The sequence below is a fragment of the Ranitomeya variabilis genome, unplaced genomic scaffold (genome assembly GCF_051348905.1).
Source record: "Ranitomeya variabilis isolate aRanVar5 unplaced genomic scaffold, aRanVar5.hap1 Scaffold_390, whole genome shotgun sequence".
Lineage (NCBI taxonomy): Eukaryota > Metazoa > Chordata > Amphibia > Anura > Dendrobatidae > Ranitomeya > Ranitomeya variabilis.
Window position 1 is genome coordinate 18,490 of NW_027508126.1, and position 22,393 is coordinate 40,882.

The 22,393-nt window shown below is 44.5% G+C and overlaps 20 non-coding genes across 20 annotated transcripts; all 20 read right to left on the bottom strand.

The window, feature by feature from the left end:
- Positions 1 to 234: 234 nt before the first annotated feature.
- Positions 235 to 425, bottom strand: LOC143790499 (U2 spliceosomal RNA). Its single transcript, XR_013219635.1, has one exon. It is a non-coding gene; the product is annotated as a U2 spliceosomal RNA (small nuclear RNA).
- Positions 426 to 1,388: 963 nt separating this feature from the next.
- LOC143790500 (U2 spliceosomal RNA) lies at positions 1,389 to 1,579 on the bottom strand. Its single transcript, XR_013219636.1, has one exon. It is a non-coding gene; the product is annotated as a U2 spliceosomal RNA (small nuclear RNA).
- Positions 1,580 to 2,542: 963 nt separating this feature from the next.
- Positions 2,543 to 2,733, bottom strand: LOC143790501 (U2 spliceosomal RNA). Its single transcript, XR_013219637.1, has one exon. It is a non-coding gene; the product is annotated as a U2 spliceosomal RNA (small nuclear RNA).
- A 963-nt stretch (positions 2,734 to 3,696) lies between these two features.
- Positions 3,697 to 3,887, bottom strand: LOC143790502 (U2 spliceosomal RNA). Its single transcript, XR_013219638.1, has one exon. It is a non-coding gene; the product is annotated as a U2 spliceosomal RNA (small nuclear RNA).
- Positions 3,888 to 4,850: 963 nt separating this feature from the next.
- Positions 4,851 to 5,041, bottom strand: LOC143790503 (U2 spliceosomal RNA). Its single transcript, XR_013219639.1, has one exon. It is a non-coding gene; the product is annotated as a U2 spliceosomal RNA (small nuclear RNA).
- A 963-nt stretch (positions 5,042 to 6,004) lies between these two features.
- LOC143790504 (U2 spliceosomal RNA) lies at positions 6,005 to 6,195 on the bottom strand. The gene has a single exon (XR_013219640.1). It is a non-coding gene; the product is annotated as a U2 spliceosomal RNA (small nuclear RNA).
- Positions 6,196 to 7,158: 963 nt separating this feature from the next.
- LOC143790505 (U2 spliceosomal RNA) lies at positions 7,159 to 7,349 on the bottom strand. The gene has a single exon (XR_013219641.1). It is a non-coding gene; the product is annotated as a U2 spliceosomal RNA (small nuclear RNA).
- Positions 7,350 to 8,312: 963 nt separating this feature from the next.
- Positions 8,313 to 8,503, bottom strand: LOC143790506 (U2 spliceosomal RNA). Its single transcript, XR_013219642.1, has one exon. It is a non-coding gene; the product is annotated as a U2 spliceosomal RNA (small nuclear RNA).
- Positions 8,504 to 9,466: 963 nt separating this feature from the next.
- Positions 9,467 to 9,657, bottom strand: LOC143790507 (U2 spliceosomal RNA). Its single transcript, XR_013219643.1, has one exon. It is a non-coding gene; the product is annotated as a U2 spliceosomal RNA (small nuclear RNA).
- Positions 9,658 to 10,616: 959 nt separating this feature from the next.
- Positions 10,617 to 10,807, bottom strand: LOC143790509 (U2 spliceosomal RNA). Its single transcript, XR_013219645.1, has one exon. It is a non-coding gene; the product is annotated as a U2 spliceosomal RNA (small nuclear RNA).
- A 963-nt stretch (positions 10,808 to 11,770) lies between these two features.
- Positions 11,771 to 11,961, bottom strand: LOC143790510 (U2 spliceosomal RNA). Its single transcript, XR_013219646.1, has one exon. It is a non-coding gene; the product is annotated as a U2 spliceosomal RNA (small nuclear RNA).
- A 963-nt stretch (positions 11,962 to 12,924) lies between these two features.
- On the bottom strand, positions 12,925 to 13,115 carry LOC143790511 (U2 spliceosomal RNA). Its single transcript, XR_013219647.1, has one exon. It is a non-coding gene; the product is annotated as a U2 spliceosomal RNA (small nuclear RNA).
- A 963-nt stretch (positions 13,116 to 14,078) lies between these two features.
- On the bottom strand, positions 14,079 to 14,269 carry LOC143790512 (U2 spliceosomal RNA). Its single transcript, XR_013219648.1, has one exon. It is a non-coding gene; the product is annotated as a U2 spliceosomal RNA (small nuclear RNA).
- Positions 14,270 to 15,232: 963 nt separating this feature from the next.
- Positions 15,233 to 15,423, bottom strand: LOC143790513 (U2 spliceosomal RNA). Its single transcript, XR_013219649.1, has one exon. It is a non-coding gene; the product is annotated as a U2 spliceosomal RNA (small nuclear RNA).
- Positions 15,424 to 16,386: 963 nt separating this feature from the next.
- On the bottom strand, positions 16,387 to 16,577 carry LOC143790514 (U2 spliceosomal RNA). Its single transcript, XR_013219650.1, has one exon. It is a non-coding gene; the product is annotated as a U2 spliceosomal RNA (small nuclear RNA).
- A 963-nt stretch (positions 16,578 to 17,540) lies between these two features.
- LOC143790515 (U2 spliceosomal RNA) lies at positions 17,541 to 17,731 on the bottom strand. Its single transcript, XR_013219651.1, has one exon. It is a non-coding gene; the product is annotated as a U2 spliceosomal RNA (small nuclear RNA).
- A 967-nt stretch (positions 17,732 to 18,698) lies between these two features.
- Positions 18,699 to 18,889, bottom strand: LOC143790516 (U2 spliceosomal RNA). Its single transcript, XR_013219652.1, has one exon. It is a non-coding gene; the product is annotated as a U2 spliceosomal RNA (small nuclear RNA).
- A 963-nt stretch (positions 18,890 to 19,852) lies between these two features.
- LOC143790517 (U2 spliceosomal RNA) lies at positions 19,853 to 20,043 on the bottom strand. The gene has a single exon (XR_013219653.1). It is a non-coding gene; the product is annotated as a U2 spliceosomal RNA (small nuclear RNA).
- Positions 20,044 to 21,006: 963 nt separating this feature from the next.
- Positions 21,007 to 21,197, bottom strand: LOC143790518 (U2 spliceosomal RNA). Its single transcript, XR_013219654.1, has one exon. It is a non-coding gene; the product is annotated as a U2 spliceosomal RNA (small nuclear RNA).
- A 963-nt stretch (positions 21,198 to 22,160) lies between these two features.
- On the bottom strand, positions 22,161 to 22,351 carry LOC143790520 (U2 spliceosomal RNA). Its single transcript, XR_013219656.1, has one exon. It is a non-coding gene; the product is annotated as a U2 spliceosomal RNA (small nuclear RNA).
- Between the last annotated feature and the right edge of the window lie 42 nt (positions 22,352 to 22,393).

Here is a 22,393-nt window from a genome sequence, read left to right on the forward strand (position 1 = left end):
ATTGATTGATTGATTGATTGCATATTGAATGCAATGCAATGTTTGACAGACATAGGTGAAAGCAAGGCCAGGCAAGGCGCAGAAAATGTTGCAATTGGCCAGGAGAAATCAAACAAAATGCTACACTTGGCCTGAGAAAAGTGCTTCTTTGACCCTGAAATCAATTCCCATAAAGGGTTAAAAGACAACTCGCGCTGATTTCAATTCAATCTGTTTTTAGAAACTGGATCAGAGAAGGAGTGCACTGGTCCCGGAGATACTGCAATAACGGGTCAATGCGTGGAGTGGACAGAGCAAGCTCTTCTTCCATCTCCCTGTTCCAAAAATCCATTTAATATATGGTCCCCAAATAGGGGACGTATCAGATATTAAACTGATAAGAACAGATACTACACTTGATCTTAGCCAAAAGGCCGAGAAGCGATACCGAAGCCGCTGCGCCCCGTGGGCCGCACCAAGGCCTACCACCAATACCCATTGTGGAGACAGAGCAAAAGATTGCCGCAGGGAGGACATTTTCAGAAACTCTGGAGGGAGGCCTTCTCAATGACAGTTCTGCTGTCAATGACAGTTCTGCTGTGTATGTGTGTCTGTGTGTGAGAGACGGAGAGTGTGTGTGTCTGTCTGTCTGTCTGTCTGTGTGTGTGTGTTTGTTCAAGCTGTGCACGACGCGTTTTGAATCTGCATAACTCCGCCTACTTTGACCACACCCTCCAGCCAGCCCCATTGTGACAGCACATGAATGTTCCGTGCTAAGATTCTATCTACTGCAGGCAGCGCACCTGGTTGGTGAAAAGCATTAGAATGCTCACACACACACAGGTGTAGATGGACAAGACAAGCCTATTCAAGATCAGCACAGGCACCATTTTTACTTACTTTTTTTCTTTTAAAAATGCATATAATACAACGCATTGAAAAACCGGTGGTCCACAAGAGGGAGACAATGTTTCAAAAAAGAATTCCTGCGGTCAGAAATGCAGTATGTATGGCAGAACTACTCATTGAATGCTTCAATTTAAATAGCAAGTGCTGACAGACAGCAGGGGCCTAGTTTGGTAGCCGACACAGTATATTTGCAACACTGTAAGAAAGGCCTAAATCTTAACACACCTGTTGCAGCAACCAGTAAAGACAAATTGATTGATTGATTGATTGATTGATTGATTGATTGCATATTGAATGCAATGCAATGTTTGACAGACATAGGTGAAAGCAAGGCCAGGCAAGGCGCAGAAAATGTTGCAATTGGCCAGGAGAAATCAAACAAAATGCTACACTTGGCCTGAGAAAAGTGCTTCTTTGACCCTGAAATCAATTCCCATAAAGGGTTAAAAGACAACTCGCGCTGATTTCAATTCAATCTGTTTTTAGAAACTGGATCAGAGAAGGAGTGCACTGGTCCCGGAGATACTGCAATAACGGGTCAATGCGTGGAGTGGACAGAGCAAGCTCTTCTTCCATCTCCCTGTTCCAAAAATCCATTTAATATATGGTCCCCAAATAGGGGACGTATCAGATATTAAACTGATAAGAACAGATACTACACTTGATCTTAGCCAAAAGGCCGAGAAGCGATACCGAAGCCGCTGCGCCCCGTGGGCCGCACCAAGGCCTACCACCAATACCCATTGTGGAGACAGAGCAAAAGATTGCCGCAGGGAGGACATTTTCAGAAACTCTGGAGGGAGGCCTTCTCAATGACAGTTCTGCTGTCAATGACAGTTCTGCTGTGTATGTGTGTCTGTGTGTGAGAGACGGAGAGTGTGTGTGTCTGTCTGTCTGTCTGTCTGTGTGTGAGTGTTTGTTCAAGCTGTGCACGACGCGTTTTGAATCTGCATAACTCCGCCTACTTTGACCACACCCTCCAGCCAGCCCCATTGTGACAGCACATGAATGTTCCGTGCTAAGATTCTATCTACTGCAGGCAGCGCACCTGGTTGGTGAAAAGCATTAGAATGCTCACACACACACAGGTGTAGATGGACAAGACAAGCCTATTCAAGATCAGCACAGGCACCATTTTTACTTACTTTTTTTCTTTTAAAAATGCATATAATACAACGCATTGAAAAACCGGTGGTCCACAAGAGGGAGACAATGTTTCAAAAAAGAATTCCTGCGGTCAGAAATGCAGTATGTATGGCAGAACTACTCATTGAATGCTTCAATTTAAATAGCAAGTGCTGACAGACAGCAGGGGCCTAGTTTGGTAGCCGACACAGTATATTTGCAACACTGTAAGAAAGGCCTAAATCTTAACACACCTGTTGCAGCAACCAGTAAAGACAAATTGATTGATTGATTGATTGATTGATTGATTGATTGCATATTGAATGCAATGCAATGTTTGACAGACATAGGTGAAAGCAAGGCCAGGCAAGGCGCAGAAAATGTTGCAATTGGCCAGGAGAAATCAAACAAAATGCTACACTTGGCCTGAGAAAAGTGCTTCTTTGACCCTGAAATCAATTCCCATAAAGGGTTAAAAGACAACTCGCGCTGATTTCAATTCAATCTGTTTTTAGAAACTGGATCAGAGAAGGAGTGCACTGGTCCCGGAGATACTGCAATAACGGGTCAATGCGTGGAGTGGACAGAGCAAGCTCTTCTTCCATCTCCCTGTTCCAAAAATCCATTTAATATATGGTCCCCAAATAGGGGACGTATCAGATATTAAACTGATAAGAACAGATACTACACTTGATCTTAGCCAAAAGGCCGAGAAGCGATACCGAAGCCGCTGCGCCCCGTGGGCCGCACCAAGGCCTACCACCAATACCCATTGTGGAGACAGAGCAAAAGATTGCCGCAGGGAGGACATTTTCAGAAACTCTGGAGGGAGGCCTTCTCAATGACAGTTCTGCTGTCAATGACAGTTCTGCTGTGTATGTGTGTCTGTGTGTGAGAGACGGAGAGTGTGTGTGTCTGTCTGTCTGTCTGTCTGTGTGTGAGTGTTTGTTCAAGCTGTGCACGACGCGTTTTGAATCTGCATAACTCCGCCTACTTTGACCACACCCTCCAGCCAGCCCCATTGTGACAGCACATGAATGTTCCGTGCTAAGATTCTATCTACTGCAGGCAGCGCACCTGGTTGGTGAAAAGCATTAGAATGCTCACACACACACAGGTGTAGATGGACAAGACAAGCCTATTCAAGATCAGCACAGGCACCATTTTTACTTACTTTTTTTCTTTTAAAAATGCATATAATACAACGCATTGAAAAACCGGTGGTCCACAAGAGGGAGACAATGTTTCAAAAAAGAATTCCTGCGGTCAGAAATGCAGTATGTATGGCAGAACTACTCATTGAATGCTTCAATTTAAATAGCAAGTGCTGACAGACAGCAGGGGCCTAGTTTGGTAGCCGACACAGTATATTTGCAACACTGTAAGAAAGGCCTAAATCTTAACACACCTGTTGCAGCAACCAGTAAAGACAAATTGATTGATTGATTGATTGATTGATTGATTGATTGCATATTGAATGCAATGCAATGTTTGACAGACATAGGTGAAAGCAAGGCCAGGCAAGGCGCAGAAAATGTTGCAATTGGCCAGGAGAAATCAAACAAAATGCTACACTTGGCCTGAGAAAAGTGCTTCTTTGACCCTGAAATCAATTCCCATAAAGGGTTAAAAGACAACTCGCGCTGATTTCAATTCAATCTGTTTTTAGAAACTGGATCAGAGAAGGAGTGCACTGGTCCCGGAGATACTGCAATAACGGGTCAATGCGTGGAGTGGACAGAGCAAGCTCTTCTTCCATCTCCCTGTTCCAAAAATCCATTTAATATATGGTCCCCAAATAGGGGACGTATCAGATATTAAACTGATAAGAACAGATACTACACTTGATCTTAGCCAAAAGGCCGAGAAGCGATACCGAAGCCGCTGCGCCCCGTGGGCCGCACCAAGGCCTACCACCAATACCCATTGTGGAGACAGAGCAAAAGATTGCCGCAGGGAGGACATTTTCAGAAACTCTGGAGGGAGGCCTTCTCAATGACAGTTCTGCTGTCAATGACAGTTCTGCTGTGTATGTGTGTCTGTGTGTGAGAGACGGAGAGTGTGTGTGTCTGTCTGTCTGTCTGTCTGTGTGTGAGTGTTTGTTCAAGCTGTGCACGACGCGTTTTGAATCTGCATAACTCCGCCTACTTTGACCACACCCTCCAGCCAGCCCCATTGTGACAGCACATGAATGTTCCGTGCTAAGATTCTATCTACTGCAGGCAGCGCACCTGGTTGGTGAAAAGCATTAGAATGCTCACACACACACAGGTGTAGATGGACAAGACAAGCCTATTCAAGATCAGCACAGGCACCATTTTTACTTACTTTTTTTCTTTTAAAAATGCATATAATACAACGCATTGAAAAACCGGTGGTCCACAAGAGGGAGACAATGTTTCAAAAAAGAATTCCTGCGGTCAGAAATGCAGTATGTATGGCAGAACTACTCATTGAATGCTTCAATTTAAATAGCAAGTGCTGACAGACAGCAGGGGCCTAGTTTGGTAGCCGACACAGTATATTTGCAACACTGTAAGAAAGGCCTAAATCTTAACACACCTGTTGCAGCAACCAGTAAAGACAAATTGATTGATTGATTGATTGATTGATTGATTGATTGCATATTGAATGCAATGCAATGTTTGACAGACATAGGTGAAAGCAAGGCCAGGCAAGGCGCAGAAAATGTTGCAATTGGCCAGGAGAAATCAAACAAAATGCTACACTTGGCCTGAGAAAAGTGCTTCTTTGACCCTGAAATCAATTCCCATAAAGGGTTAAAAGACAACTCGCGCTGATTTCAATTCAATCTGTTTTTAGAAACTGGATCAGAGAAGGAGTGCACTGGTCCCGGAGATACTGCAATAACGGGTCAATGCGTGGAGTGGACAGAGCAAGCTCTTCTTCCATCTCCCTGTTCCAAAAATCCATTTAATATATGGTCCCCAAATAGGGGACGTATCAGATATTAAACTGATAAGAACAGATACTACACTTGATCTTAGCCAAAAGGCCGAGAAGCGATACCGAAGCCGCTGCGCCCCGTGGGCCGCACCAAGGCCTACCACCAATACCCATTGTGGAGACAGAGCAAAAGATTGCCGCAGGGAGGACATTTTCAGAAACTCTGGAGGGAGGCCTTCTCAATGACAGTTCTGCTGTCAATGACAGTTCTGCTGTGTATGTGTGTCTGTGTGTGAGAGACGGAGAGTGTGTGTGTCTGTCTGTCTGTCTGTCTGTGTGTGAGTGTTTGTTCAAGCTGTGCACGACGCGTTTTGAATCTGCATAACTCCGCCTACTTTGACCACACCCTCCAGCCAGCCCCATTGTGACAGCACATGAATGTTCCGTGCTAAGATTCTATCTACTGCAGGCAGCGCACCTGGTTGGTGAAAAGCATTAGAATGCTCACACACACACAGGTGTAGATGGACAAGACAAGCCTATTCAAGATCAGCACAGGCACCATTTTTACTTACTTTTTTTCTTTTAAAAATGCATATAATACAACGCATTGAAAAACCGGTGGTCCACAAGAGGGAGACAATGTTTCAAAAAAGAATTCCTGCGGTCAGAAATGCAGTATGTATGGCAGAACTACTCATTGAATGCTTCAATTTAAATAGCAAGTGCTGACAGACAGCAGGGGCCTAGTTTGGTAGCCGACACAGTATATTTGCAACACTGTAAGAAAGGCCTAAATCTTAACACACCTGTTGCAGCAACCAGTAAAGACAAATTGATTGATTGATTGATTGATTGATTGATTGATTGCATATTGAATGCAATGCAATGTTTGACAGACATAGGTGAAAGCAAGGCCAGGCAAGGCGCAGAAAATGTTGCAATTGGCCAGGAGAAATCAAACAAAATGCTACACTTGGCCTGAGAAAAGTGCTTCTTTGACCCTGAAATCAATTCCCATAAAGGGTTAAAAGACAACTCGCGCTGATTTCAATTCAATCTGTTTTTAGAAACTGGATCAGAGAAGGAGTGCACTGGTCCCGGAGATACTGCAATAACGGGTCAATGCGTGGAGTGGACAGAGCAAGCTCTTCTTCCATCTCCCTGTTCCAAAAATCCATTTAATATATGGTCCCCAAATAGGGGACGTATCAGATATTAAACTGATAAGAACAGATACTACACTTGATCTTAGCCAAAAGGCCGAGAAGCGATACCGAAGCCGCTGCGCCCCGTGGGCCGCACCAAGGCCTACCACCAATACCCATTGTGGAGACAGAGCAAAAGATTGCCGCAGGGAGGACATTTTCAGAAACTCTGGAGGGAGGCCTTCTCAATGACAGTTCTGCTGTCAATGACAGTTCTGCTGTGTATGTGTGTCTGTGTGTGAGAGACGGAGAGTGTGTGTGTCTGTCTGTCTGTCTGTCTGTGTGTGAGTGTTTGTTCAAGCTGTGCACGACGCGTTTTGAATCTGCATAACTCCGCCTACTTTGACCACACCCTCCAGCCAGCCCCATTGTGACAGCACATGAATGTTCCGTGCTAAGATTCTATCTACTGCAGGCAGCGCACCTGGTTGGTGAAAAGCATTAGAATGCTCACACACACACAGGTGTAGATGGACAAGACAAGCCTATTCAAGATCAGCACAGGCACCATTTTTACTTACTTTTTTTCTTTTAAAAATGCATATAATACAACGCATTGAAAAACCGGTGGTCCACAAGAGGGAGACAATGTTTCAAAAAAGAATTCCTGCGGTCAGAAATGCAGTATGTATGGCAGAACTACTCATTGAATGCTTCAATTTAAATAGCAAGTGCTGACAGACAGCAGGGGCCTAGTTTGGTAGCCGACACAGTATATTTGCAACACTGTAAGAAAGGCCTAAATCTTAACACACCTGTTGCAGCAACCAGTAAAGACAAATTGATTGATTGATTGATTGATTGATTGATTGATTGCATATTGAATGCAATGCAATGTTTGACAGACATAGGTGAAAGCAAGGCCAGGCAAGGCGCAGAAAATGTTGCAATTGGCCAGGAGAAATCAAACAAAATGCTACACTTGGCCTGAGAAAAGTGCTTCTTTGACCCTGAAATCAATTCCCATAAAGGGTTAAAAGACAACTCGCGCTGATTTCAATTCAATCTGTTTTTAGAAACTGGATCAGAGAAGGAGTGCACTGGTCCCGGAGATACTGCAATAACGGGTCAATGCGTGGAGTGGACAGAGCAAGCTCTTCTTCCATCTCCCTGTTCCAAAAATCCATTTAATATATGGTCCCCAAATAGGGGACGTATCAGATATTAAACTGATAAGAACAGATACTACACTTGATCTTAGCCAAAAGGCCGAGAAGCGATACCGAAGCCGCTGCGCCCCGTGGGCCGCACCAAGGCCTACCACCAATACCCATTGTGGAGACAGAGCAAAAGATTGCCGCAGGGAGGACATTTTCAGAAACTCTGGAGGGAGGCCTTCTCAATGACAGTTCTGCTGTCAATGACAGTTCTGCTGTGTATGTGTGTCTGTGTGTGAGAGACGGAGAGTGTGTGTGTCTGTCTGTCTGTCTGTCTGTGTGTGAGTGTTTGTTCAAGCTGTGCACGACGCGTTTTGAATCTGCATAACTCCGCCTACTTTGACCACACCCTCCAGCCAGCCCCATTGTGACAGCACATGAATGTTCCGTGCTAAGATTCTATCTACTGCAGGCAGCGCACCTGGTTGGTGAAAAGCATTAGAATGCTCACACACACACAGGTGTAGATGGACAAGACAAGCCTATTCAAGATCAGCACAGGCACCATTTTTACTTACTTTTTTTCTTTTAAAAATGCATATAATACAACGCATTGAAAAACCGGTGGTCCACAAGAGGGAGACAATGTTTCAAAAAAGAATTCCTGCGGTCAGAAATGCAGTATGTATGGCAGAACTACTCATTGAATGCTTCAATTTAAATAGCAAGTGCTGACAGACAGCAGGGGCCTAGTTTGGTAGCCGACACAGTATATTTGCAACACTGTAAGAAAGGCCTAAATCTTAACACACCTGTTGCAGCAACCAGTAAAGACAAATTGATTGATTGATTGATTGATTGATTGATTGATTGCATATTGAATGCAATGCAATGTTTGACAGACATAGGTGAAAGCAAGGCCAGGCAAGGCGCAGAAAATGTTGCAATTGGCCAGGAGAAATCAAACAAAATGCTACACTTGGCCTGAGAAAAGTGCTTCTTTGACCCTGAAATCAATTCCCATAAAGGGTTAAAAGACAACTCGCGCTGATTTCAATTCAATCTGTTTTTAGAAACTGGATCAGAGAAGGAGTGCACTGGTCCCGGAGATACTGCAATAACGGGTCAATGCGTGGAGTGGACAGAGCAAGCTCTTCTTCCATCTCCCTGTTCCAAAAATCCATTTAATATATGGTCCCCAAATAGGGGACGTATCAGATATTAAACTGATAAGAACAGATACTACACTTGATCTTAGCCAAAAGGCCGAGAAGCGATACCGAAGCCGCTGCGCCCCGTGGGCCGCACCAAGGCCTACCACCAATACCCATTGTGGAGACAGAGCAAAAGATTGCCGCAGGGAGGACATTTTCAGAAACTCTGGAGGGAGGCCTTCTCAATGACAGTTCTGCTGTCAATGACAGTTCTGCTGTGTATGTGTGTCTGTGTGTGAGAGACGGAGAGTGTGTGTGTCTGTCTGTCTGTCTGTCTGTGTGTGAGTGTTTGTTCAAGCTGTGCACGACGCGTTTTGAATCTGCATAACTCCGCCTACTTTGACCACACCCTCCAGCCAGCCCCATTGTGACAGCACATGAATGTTCCGTGCTAAGATTCTATCTACTGCAGGCAGCGCACCTGGTTGGTGAAAAGCATTAGAATGCTCACACACACACAGGTGTAGATGGACAAGACAAGCCTATTCAAGATCAGCACAGGCACCATTTTTACTTACTTTTTTTCTTTTAAAAATGCATATAATACAACGCATTGAAAAACCGGTGGTCCACAAGAGGGAGACAATGTTTCAAAAAAGAATTCCTGCGGTCAGAAATGCAGTATGTATGGCAGAACTACTCATTGAATGCTTCAATTTAAATAGCAAGTGCTGACAGACAGCAGGGGCCTAGTTTGGTAGCCGACACAGTATATTTGCAACACTGTAAGAAAGGCCTAAATCTTAACACACCTGTTGCAGCAACCAGTAAAGACAAATTGATTGATTGATTGATTGATTGATTGATTGATTGCATATTGAATGCAATGCAATGTTTGACAGACATAGGTGAAAGCAAGGCCAGGCAAGGCGCAGAAAATGTTGCAATTGGCCAGGAGAAATCAAACAAAATGCTACACTTGGCCTGAGAAAAGTGCTTCTTTGACCCTGAAATCAATTCCCATAAAGGGTTAAAAGACAACTCGCGCTGATTTCAATTCAATCTGTTTTTAGAAACTGGATCAGAGAAGGAGTGCACTGGTCCCGGAGATACTGCAATAACGGGTCAATGCGTGGAGTGGACAGAGCAAGCTCTTCTTCCATCTCCCTGTTCCAAAAATCCATTTAATATATGGTCCCCAAATAGGGGACGTATCAGATATTAAACTGATAAGAACAGATACTACACTTGATCTTAGCCAAAAGGCCGAGAAGCGATACCGAAGCCGCTGCGCCCCGTGGGCCGCACCAAGGCCTACCACCAATACCCATTGTGGAGACAGAGCAAAAGATTGCCGCAGGGAGGACATTTTCAGAAACTCTGGAGGGAGGCCTTCTCAATGACAGTTCTGCTGTCAATGACAGTTCTGCTGTGTATGTGTGTCTGTGTGTGAGAGACGGAGAGTGTGTGTGTCTGTCTGTCTGTCTGTCTGTGTGTGAGTGTTTGTTCAAGCTGTGCACGACGCGTTTTGAATCTGCATAACTCCGCCTACTTTGACCACACCCTCCAGCCAGCCCCATTGTGACAGCACATGAATGTTCCGTGCTAAGATTCTATCTACTGCAGGCAGCGCACCTGGTTGGTGAAAAGCATTAGAATGCTCACACACACACAGGTGTAGATGGACAAGACAAGCCTATTCAAGATCAGCACAGGCACCATTTTTACTTACTTTTTTTCTTTTAAAAATGCATATAATACAACGCATTGAAAAACCGGTGGTCCACAAGAGGGAGACAATGTTTCAAAAAAGAATTCCTGCGGTCAGAAATGCAGTATGTATGGCAGAACTACTCATTGAATGCTTCAATTTAAATAGCAAGTGCTGACAGACAGCAGGGGCCTAGTTTGGTAGCCGACACAGTATATTTGCAACACTGTAAGAAAGGCCTAAATCTTAACACACCTGTTGCAGCAACCAGTAAAGACAAATTGATTGATTGATTGATTGATTGATTGATTGCATATTGAATGCAATGCAATGTTTGACAGACATAGGTGAAAGCAAGGCCAGGCAAGGCGCAGAAAATGTTGCAATTGGCCAGGAGAAATCAAACAAAATGCTACACTTGGCCTGAGAAAAGTGCTTCTTTGACCCTGAAATCAATTCCCATAAAGGGTTAAAAGACAACTCGCGCTGATTTCAATTCAATCTGTTTTTAGAAACTGGATCAGAGAAGGAGTGCACTGGTCCCGGAGATACTGCAATAACGGGTCAATGCGTGGAGTGGACAGAGCAAGCTCTTCTTCCATCTCCCTGTTCCAAAAATCCATTTAATATATGGTCCCCAAATAGGGGACGTATCAGATATTAAACTGATAAGAACAGATACTACACTTGATCTTAGCCAAAAGGCCGAGAAGCGATACCGAAGCCGCTGCGCCCCGTGGGCCGCACCAAGGCCTACCACCAATACCCATTGTGGAGACAGAGCAAAAGATTGCCGCAGGGAGGACATTTTCAGAAACTCTGGAGGGAGGCCTTCTCAATGACAGTTCTGCTGTCAATGACAGTTCTGCTGTGTATGTGTGTCTGTGTGTGAGAGACGGAGAGTGTGTGTGTCTGTCTGTCTGTCTGTCTGTGTGTGAGTGTTTGTTCAAGCTGTGCACGACGCGTTTTGAATCTGCATAACTCCGCCTACTTTGACCACACCCTCCAGCCAGCCCCATTGTGACAGCACATGAATGTTCCGTGCTAAGATTCTATCTACTGCAGGCAGCGCACCTGGTTGGTGAAAAGCATTAGAATGCTCACACACACACAGGTGTAGATGGACAAGACAAGCCTATTCAAGATCAGCACAGGCACCATTTTTACTTACTTTTTTTCTTTTAAAAATGCATATAATACAACGCATTGAAAAACCGGTGGTCCACAAGAGGGAGACAATGTTTCAAAAAAGAATTCCTGCGGTCAGAAATGCAGTATGTATGGCAGAACTACTCATTGAATGCTTCAATTTAAATAGCAAGTGCTGACAGACAGCAGGGGCCTAGTTTGGTAGCCGACACAGTATATTTGCAACACTGTAAGAAAGGCCTAAATCTTAACACACCTGTTGCAGCAACCAGTAAAGACAAATTGATTGATTGATTGATTGATTGATTGATTGATTGCATATTGAATGCAATGCAATGTTTGACAGACATAGGTGAAAGCAAGGCCAGGCAAGGCGCAGAAAATGTTGCAATTGGCCAGGAGAAATCAAACAAAATGCTACACTTGGCCTGAGAAAAGTGCTTCTTTGACCCTGAAATCAATTCCCATAAAGGGTTAAAAGACAACTCGCGCTGATTTCAATTCAATCTGTTTTTAGAAACTGGATCAGAGAAGGAGTGCACTGGTCCCGGAGATACTGCAATAACGGGTCAATGCGTGGAGTGGACAGAGCAAGCTCTTCTTCCATCTCCCTGTTCCAAAAATCCATTTAATATATGGTCCCCAAATAGGGGACGTATCAGATATTAAACTGATAAGAACAGATACTACACTTGATCTTAGCCAAAAGGCCGAGAAGCGATACCGAAGCCGCTGCGCCCCGTGGGCCGCACCAAGGCCTACCACCAATACCCATTGTGGAGACAGAGCAAAAGATTGCCGCAGGGAGGACATTTTCAGAAACTCTGGAGGGAGGCCTTCTCAATGACAGTTCTGCTGTCAATGACAGTTCTGCTGTGTATGTGTGTCTGTGTGTGAGAGACGGAGAGTGTGTGTGTCTGTCTGTCTGTCTGTCTGTGTGTGAGTGTTTGTTCAAGCTGTGCACGACGCGTTTTGAATCTGCATAACTCCGCCTACTTTGACCACACCCTCCAGCCAGCCCCATTGTGACAGCACATGAATGTTCCGTGCTAAGATTCTATCTACTGCAGGCAGCGCACCTGGTTGGTGAAAAGCATTAGAATGCTCACACACACACAGGTGTAGATGGACAAGACAAGCCTATTCAAGATCAGCACAGGCACCATTTTTACTTACTTTTTTTCTTTTAAAAATGCATATAATACAACGCATTGAAAAACCGGTGGTCCACAAGAGGGAGACAATGTTTCAAAAAAGAATTCCTGCGGTCAGAAATGCAGTATGTATGGCAGAACTACTCATTGAATGCTTCAATTTAAATAGCAAGTGCTGACAGACAGCAGGGGCCTAGTTTGGTAGCCGACACAGTATATTTGCAACACTGTAAGAAAGGCCTAAATCTTAACACACCTGTTGCAGCAACCAGTAAAGACAAATTGATTGATTGATTGATTGATTGATTGATTGATTGCATATTGAATGCAATGCAATGTTTGACAGACATAGGTGAAAGCAAGGCCAGGCAAGGCGCAGAAAATGTTGCAATTGGCCAGGAGAAATCAAACAAAATGCTACACTTGGCCTGAGAAAAGTGCTTCTTTGACCCTGAAATCAATTCCCATAAAGGGTTAAAAGACAACTCGCGCTGATTTCAATTCAATCTGTTTTTAGAAACTGGATCAGAGAAGGAGTGCACTGGTCCCGGAGATACTGCAATAACGGGTCAATGCGTGGAGTGGACAGAGCAAGCTCTTCTTCCATCTCCCTGTTCCAAAAATCCATTTAATATATGGTCCCCAAATAGGGGACGTATCAGATATTAAACTGATAAGAACAGATACTACACTTGATCTTAGCCAAAAGGCCGAGAAGCGATACCGAAGCCGCTGCGCCCCGTGGGCCGCACCAAGGCCTACCACCAATACCCATTGTGGAGACAGAGCAAAAGATTGCCGCAGGGAGGACATTTTCAGAAACTCTGGAGGGAGGCCTTCTCAATGACAGTTCTGCTGTCAATGACAGTTCTGCTGTGTATGTGTGTCTGTGTGTGAGAGACGGAGAGTGTGTGTGTCTGTCTGTCTGTCTGTCTGTGTGTGAGTGTTTGTTCAAGCTGTGCACGACGCGTTTTGAATCTGCATAACTCCGCCTACTTTGACCACACCCTCCAGCCAGCCCCATTGTGACAGCACATGAATGTTCCGTGCTAAGATTCTATCTACTGCAGGCAGCGCACCTGGTTGGTGAAAAGCATTAGAATGCTCACACACACACAGGTGTAGATGGACAAGACAAGCCTATTCAAGATCAGCACAGGCACCATTTTTACTTACTTTTTTTCTTTTAAAAATGCATATAATACAACGCATTGAAAAACCGGTGGTCCACAAGAGGGAGACAATGTTTCAAAAAAGAATTCCTGCGGTCAGAAATGCAGTATGTATGGCAGAACTACTCATTGAATGCTTCAATTTAAATAGCAAGTGCTGACAGACAGCAGGGGCCTAGTTTGGTAGCCGACACAGTATATTTGCAACACTGTAAGAAAGGCCTAAATCTTAACACACCTGTTGCAGCAACCAGTAAAGACAAATTGATTGATTGATTGATTGATTGATTGATTGATTGCATATTGAATGCAATGCAATGTTTGACAGACATAGGTGAAAGCAAGGCCAGGCAAGGCGCAGAAAATGTTGCAATTGGCCAGGAGAAATCAAACAAAATGCTACACTTGGCCTGAGAAAAGTGCTTCTTTGACCCTGAAATCAATTCCCATAAAGGGTTAAAAGACAACTCGCGCTGATTTCAATTCAATCTGTTTTTAGAAACTGGATCAGAGAAGGAGTGCACTGGTCCCGGAGATACTGCAATAACGGGTCAATGCGTGGAGTGGACAGAGCAAGCTCTTCTTCCATCTCCCTGTTCCAAAAATCCATTTAATATATGGTCCCCAAATAGGGGACGTATCAGATATTAAACTGATAAGAACAGATACTACACTTGATCTTAGCCAAAAGGCCGAGAAGCGATACCGAAGCCGCTGCGCCCCGTGGGCCGCACCAAGGCCTACCACCAATACCCATTGTGGAGACAGAGCAAAAGATTGCCGCAGGGAGGACATTTTCAGAAACTCTGGAGGGAGGCCTTCTCAATGACAGTTCTGCTGTCAATGACAGTTCTGCTGTGTATGTGTGTCTGTGTGTGAGAGACGGAGAGTGTGTGTGTCTGTCTGTCTGTCTGTCTGTGTGTGAGTGTTTGTTCAAGCTGTGCACGACGCGTTTTGAATCTGCATAACTCCGCCTACTTTGACCACACCCTCCAGCCAGCCCCATTGTGACAGCACATGAATGTTCCGTGCTAAGATTCTATCTACTGCAGGCAGCGCACCTGGTTGGTGAAAAGCATTAGAATGCTCACACACACACAGGTGTAGATGGACAAGACAAGCCTATTCAAGATCAGCACAGGCACCATTTTTACTTACTTTTTTTCTTTTAAAAATGCATATAATACAACGCATTGAAAAACCGGTGGTCCACAAGAGGGAGACAATGTTTCAAAAAAGAATTCCTGCGGTCAGAAATGCAGTATGTATGGCAGAACTACTCATTGAATGCTTCAATTTAAATAGCAAGTGCTGACAGACAGCAGGGGCCTAGTTTGGTAGCCGACACAGTATATTTGCAACACTGTAAGAAAGGCCTAAATCTTAACACACCTGTTGCAGCAACCAGTAAAGACAAATTGATTGATTGATTGATTGATTGATTGATTGATTGCATATTGAATGCAATGCAATGTTTGACAGACATAGGTGAAAGCAAGGCCAGGCAAGGCGCAGAAAATGTTGCAATTGGCCAGGAGAAATCAAACAAAATGCTACACTTGGCCTGAGAAAAGTGCTTCTTTGACCCTGAAATCAATTCCCATAAAGGGTTAAAAGACAACTCGCGCTGATTTCAATTCAATCTGTTTTTAGAAACTGGATCAGAGAAGGAGTGCACTGGTCCCGGAGATACTGCAATAACGGGTCAATGCGTGGAGTGGACAGAGCAAGCTCTTCTTCCATCTCCCTGTTCCAAAAATCCATTTAATATATGGTCCCCAAATAGGGGACGTATCAGATATTAAACTGATAAGAACAGATACTACACTTGATCTTAGCCAAAAGGCCGAGAAGCGATACCGAAGCCGCTGCGCCCCGTGGGCCGCACCAAGGCCTACCACCAATACCCATTGTGGAGACAGAGCAAAAGATTGCCGCAGGGAGGACATTTTCAGAAACTCTGGAGGGAGGCCTTCTCAATGACAGTTCTGCTGTCAATGACAGTTCTGCTGTGTATGTGTGTCTGTGTGTGAGAGACGGAGAGTGTGTGTGTCTGTCTGTCTGTCTGTCTGTGTGTGAGTGTTTGTTCAAGCTGTGCACGACGCGTTTTGAATCTGCATAACTCCGCCTACTTTGACCACACCCTCCAGCCAGCCCCATTGTGACAGCACATGAATGTTCCGTGCTAAGATTCTATCTACTGCAGGCAGCGCACCTGGTTGGTGAAAAGCATTAGAATGCTCACACACACACAGGTGTAGATGGACAAGACAAGCCTATTCAAGATCAGCACAGGCACCATTTTTACTTACTTTTTTTCTTTTAAAAATGCATATAATACAACGCATTGAAAAACCGGTGGTCCACAAGAGGGAGACAATGTTTCAAAAAAGAATTCCTGCGGTCAGAAATGCAGTATGTATGGCAGAACTACTCATTGAATGCTTCAATTTAAATAGCAAGTGCTGACAGACAGCAGGGGCCTAGTTTGGTAGCCGACACAGTATATTTGCAACACTGTAAGAAAGGCCTAAATCTTAACACACCTGTTGCAGCAACCAGTAAAGACAAATTGATTGATTGATTGATTGATTGATTGATTGATTGCATATTGAATGCAATGCAATGTTTGACAGACATAGGTGAAAGCAAGGCCAGGCAAGGCGCAGAAAATGTTGCAATTGGCCAGGAGAAATCAAACAAAATGCTACACTTGGCCTGAGAAAAGTGCTTCTTTGACCCTGAAATCAATTCCCATAAAGGGTTAAAAGACAACTCGCGCTGATTTCAATTCAATCTGTTTTTAGAAACTGGATCAGAGAAGGAGTGCACTGGTCCCGGAGATACTGCAATAACGGGTCAATGCGTGGAGTGGACAGAGCAAGCTCTTCTTCCATCTCCCTGTTCCAAAAATCCATTTAATATATGGTCCCCAAATAGGGGACGTATCAGATATTAAACTGATAAGAACAGATACTACACTTGATCTTAGCCAAAAGGCCGAGAAGCGATACCGAAGCCGCTGCGCCCCGTGGGCCGCACCAAGGCCTACCACCAATACCCATTGTGGAGACAGAGCAAAAGATTGCCGCAGGGAGGACATTTTCAGAAACTCTGGAGGGAGGCCTTCTCAATGACAGTTCTGCTGTCAATGACAGTTCTGCTGTGTATGTGTGTCTGTGTGTGAGAGACGGAGAGTGTGTGTGTCTGTCTGTCTGTCTGTCTGTGTGTGAGTGTTTGTTCAAGCTGTGCACGACGCGTTTTGAATCTGCATAACTCCGCCTACTTTGACCACACCCTCCAGCCAGCCCCATTGTGACAGCACATGAATGTTCCGTGCTAAGATTCTATCTACTGCAGGCAGCGCACCTGGTTGGTGAAAAGCATTAGAATGCTCACACACACACAGGTGTAGATGGACAAGACAAGCCTATTCAAGATCAGCACAGGCACCATTTTTACTTACTTTTTTTCTTTTAAAAATGCATATAATACAACGCATTGAAAAACCGGTGGTCCACAAGAGGGAGACAATGTTTCAAAAAAGAATTCCTGCGGTCAGAAATGCAGTATGTATGGCAGAACTACTCATTGAATGCTTCAATTTAAATAGCAAGTGCTGACAGACAGCAGGGGCCTAGTTTGGTAGCCGACACAGTATATTTGCAACACTGTAAGAAAGGCCTAAATCTTAACACACCTGTTGCAGCAACCAGTAAAGACAAATTGATTGATTGATTGATTGATTGATTGATTGATTGCATATTGAATGCAATGCAATGTTTGACAGACATAGGTGAAAGCAAGGCCAGGCAAGGCGCAGAAAATGTTGCAATTGGCCAGGAGAAATCAAACAAAATGCTACACTTGGCCTGAGAAAAGTGCTTCTTTGACCCTGAAATCAATTCCCATAAAGGGTTAAAAGACAACTCGCGCTGATTTCAATTCAATCTGTTTTTAGAAACTGGATCAGAGAAGGAGTGCACTGGTCCCGGAGATACTGCAATAACGGGTCAATGCGTGGAGTGGACAGAGCAAGCTCTTCTTCCATCTCCCTGTTCCAAAAATCCATTTAATATATGGTCCCCAAATAGGGGACGTATCAGATATTAAACTGATAAGAACAGATACTACACTTGATCTTAGCCAAAAGGCCGAGAAGCGATACCGAAGCCGCTGCGCCCCGTGGGCCGCACCAAGGCCTACCACCAATACCCATTGTGGAGACAGAGCAAAAGATTGCCGCAGGGAGGACATTTTCAGAAACTCTGGAGGGAGGCCTTCTCAATGACAGTTCTGCTGTCAATGACAGTTCTGCTGTGTATGTGTGTCTGTGTGTGAGAGACGGAGAGTGTGTGTGTCTGTCTGTCTGTCTGTCTGTGTGTGAGTGTTTGTTCAAGCTGTGCACGACGCGTTTTGAATCTGCATAACTCCGCCTACTTTGACCACACCCTCCAGCCAGCCCCATTGTGACAGCACATGAATGTTCCGTGCTAAGATTCTATCTACTGCAGGCAGCGCACCTGGTTGGTGAAAAGCATTAGAATGCTCACACACACACAGGTGTAGATGGACAAGACAAGCCTATTCAAGATCAGCACAGGCACCATTTTTACTTACTTTTTTTCTTTTAAAAATGCATATAATACAACGCATTGAAAAACCGGTGGTCCACAAGAGGGAGACAATGTTTCAAAAAAGAATTCCTGCGGTCAGAAATGCAGTATGTATGGCAGAACTACTCATTGAATGCTTCAATTTAAATAGCAAGTGCTGACAGACAGCAGGGGCCTAGTTTGGTAGCCGACACAGTATATTTGCAACACTGTAAGAAAGGCCTAAATCTTAACACACCTGTTGCAGCAACCAGTAAAGACAAATTGATTGATTGATTGATTGATTGATTGATTGATTGATTGCATATTGAATGCAATGCAATGTTTGACAGACATAGGTGAAAGCAAGGCCAGGCAAGGCGCAGAAAATGTTGCAATTGGCCAGGAGAAATCAAACAAAATGCTACACTTGGCCTGAGAAAAGTGCTTCTTTGACCCTGAAATCAATTCCCATAAAGGGTTAAAAGACAACTCGCGCTGATTTCAATTCAATCTGTTTTTAGAAACTGGATCAGAGAAGGAGTGCACTGGTCCCGGAGATACTGCAATAACGGGTCAATGCGTGGAGTGGACAGAGCAAGCTCTTCTTCCATCTCCCTGTTCCAAAAATCCATTTAATATATGGTCCCCAAATAGGGGACGTATCAGATATTAAACTGATAAGAACAGATACTACACTTGATCTTAGCCAAAAGGCCGAGAAGCGATACCGAAGCCGCTGCGCCCCGTGGGCCGCACCAAGGCCTACCACCAATACCCATTGTGGAGACAGAGCAAAAGATTGCCGCAGGGAGGACATTTTCAGAAACTCTGGAGGGAGGCCTTCTCAATGACAGTTCTGCTGTCAATGACAGTTCTGCTGTGTATGTGTGTCTGTGTGTGAGAGACGGAGAGTGTGTGTGTCTGTCTGTCTGTCTGTCTGTGTGTGAGTGTTTGTTCAAGCTGTGCACGACGCGTTTTGAATCTGCATAACTCCGCCTACTTTGACCACACCCTCCAGCCAGCCCCATTGTGACAGCACATGAATGTTCCGTGCTAAGATTCTATCTACTGCAGGCAGCGCACCTGGTTGGTGAAAAGCATTAGAATGCTCACACACACACAGGTGTAGATGGACAAGACAAGCCTATTCAAGATCAGCACAGGCACCATTTTTACTTACTTTTTTTCTTTTAAAAATGCATATAATACAACGCATTGAAAAACCGGTGGTCCACAAGAGGGAGACAATGTTTCAAAAAAGAATTCCTGCGGTCAGAAATGCAGTATGTATGGCAGAACTACTCATTGAATGCTTCAATTTAAATAGCAAGTGCTGACAGACAGCAGGGGCCTAGTTTGGTAGCCGACACAGTATATTTGCAACACTGTAAGAAAGGCCTAAATCTTAACACACCTGTTGCAGCAACCAGTAAAGACAAATTGATTGATTGATTGATTGATTGATTGATTGATTGCATATTGAATGCAATGCAATGTTTGACAGACATAGGTGAAAGCAAGGCCAGGCAAGGCGCAGAAAATGTTGCAATTGGCCAGGAGAAATCAAACAAAATGCTACACTTGGCCTGAGAAAAGTGCTTCTTTGACCCTGAAATCAATTCCCATAAAGGGTTAAAAGACAACTCGCGCTGATTTCAATTCAATCTGTTTTTAGAAACTGGATCAGAGAAGGAGTGCACTGGTCCCGGAGATACTGCAATAACGGGTCAATGCGTGGAGTGGACAGAGCAAGCTCTTCTTCCATCTCCCTGTTCCAAAAATCCATTTAATATATGGTCCCCAAATAGGGGACGTATCAGATATTAAACTGATAAGAACAGATACTACACTTGATCTTAGCCAAAAGGCCGAGAAGCGATACCGAAGCCGCTGCGCCCCGTGGGCCGCACCAAGGCCTACCACCAATACCCATTGTGGAGACAGAGCAAAAGATTGCCGCAGGGAGGACATTTTCAGAAACTCTGGAGGGAGGCCTTCTCAATGACAGTTCTGCTGTCAATGACAGTTCTGCTGTGTATGTGTGTCTGTGTGTGAGAGACGGAGAGTGTGTGTGTCTGTCTGTCTGTCTGTCTGTGTGTGAGTGTTTGTTCAAGCTGTGCACGACGCGTTTTGAATCTGCATAACTCCGCCTACTTTGACCACACCCTCCAGCCAGCCCCATTGTGACAGCACATGAATGTTCCGTGCTAAGATTCTATCTACTGCAGGCAGCGCACCTGGTTGGTGAAAAGCATTAGAATGCTCACACACACACAGGTGTAGATGGACAAGACAAGCCTATTCAAGATCAGCACAGGCACCATTTTTACTTACTTTTTTTCTTTTAAAAATGCATATAATACAACGCATTGAAAAACCGGTGGTCCACAAGAGGGAGACAATGTTTCAAAAAAGAATTCCTGCGGTCAGAAATGCAGTATGTATGGCAGAACTACTCATTGAATGCTTCAATTTAAATAGCAAGTGCTGACAGACAGCAGGGGCCTAGTTTGGTAGCCGACACAGTATATTTGCAACACTGTAAGAAAGGCCTAAATCTTAACACACCTGTTGCAGCAACCAGTAAAGACAAATTGATTGATTGATTGATTGATTGATTGATTGATTGCATATTGAATGCAATGCAATGTTTGACAGACATAGGTGAAAGCAAGGCCAGGCAAGGCGCAGAAAATGTTGCAATTGGCCAGGAGAAATCAAACAAAATGCTACACTTGGCCTGAGAAAAGTGCTTCTTTGACCCTGAAATCAATTCCCATAAAGGGTTAAAAGACAACTCGCGCTGATTTCAATTCAATCTGTTTTTAGAAACTGGATCAGAGAAGGAGTGCACTGGTCCCGGAGATACTGCAATAACGGGTCAATGCGTGGAGTGGACAGAGCAAGCTCTTCTTCCATCTCCCTGTTCCAAAAATCCATTTAATATATGGTCCCCAAATAGGGGACGTATCAGATATTAAACTGATAAGAACAGATACTACACTTGATCTTAGCCAAAAGGCCGAGAAGCGATACCGAAGCCGCTGCGCCCCGTGGGCCGCACCAAGGCCTACCACCAATACCCATTGTGGAGACAGAGCAAAAGATTGCCGCAGGGAGGACATTTTCAGAAACTCTGGAGGGAGGCCTTCTCAATGACAGTTCTGCTGTCAATGACAGTTCTGCTGTGTATGTGTGTCTGTGTGTGAGAGACGGAGAGTGTGTGTGTCTGTCTGTCTGTCTGTCTGTGTGTGAGTGTTTGTTCAAGCTGTGCACGACGCGTTTTGAATCTGCATAACTCCGCCTACTTTGACCACACCCTCCAGCCAGCCCCATTGTGACAGCACATGAATGTTCCGTGCTAAGATTCTATCTACTGCAGGCAGCGCACCTGGTTGGTGAAAAGCATTAGAATGCTCACACACACACAGGTGTAGATGGACAAGACAAGCCTATTCAAGATCAGCACAGGCACCATTTTTACTTACTTTTTTTCTTTTAAAAATGCATATAATACAACGCATTGAAAAACCGGTGGTCCACAAGAGGGAGACAATGTTTCAAAAAAGAATTCCTGCGGTCAGAAATGCAGTATGTATGGCAGAACTACTCATTGAATGCTTCAATTTAAATAGCAAGTGCTGACAGACAGCAGGGGCCTAGTTTGGTAGCCGACACAGTATATTTGCAACACTGTAAGAAAGGCCTAAATCTTAACACACCTGTTGCAGCAACCAGTAAAGACAAATTGATTGATTGATTGATTGATTGATTGATTGATTGCATATTGAATGCAATGCAATGTTTGACAGACATAGGTGAAAGCAAGGCCAGGCAAGGCGCAGAAAATGTTGCAATTGGCCAGGAGAAATCAAACAAAATGCTACACTTGGCCTGAGAAAAGTGCTTCTTTGACCCTGAAATCAATTCCCATAAAGGGTTAAAAGACAACTCGCGCTGATTTCAATTCAATCTGTTTTTAGAAACTGGATCAGAGAAGGAGTGCACTGGTCCCGGAGATACTGCAATAACGGGTCAATGCGTGGAGTGGACAGAGCAAGCTCTTCTTCCATCTCCCTGTTCCAAAAATCCATTTAATATATGGTCCCCAAATAGGGGACGTATCAGATATTAAACTGATAAGAACAGATACTACACTTGATCTTAGCCAAAAGGCCGAGAAGCGATACCGAAGCCGCTGCGCCCCGTGGGCCGCACCAAGGCCTACCA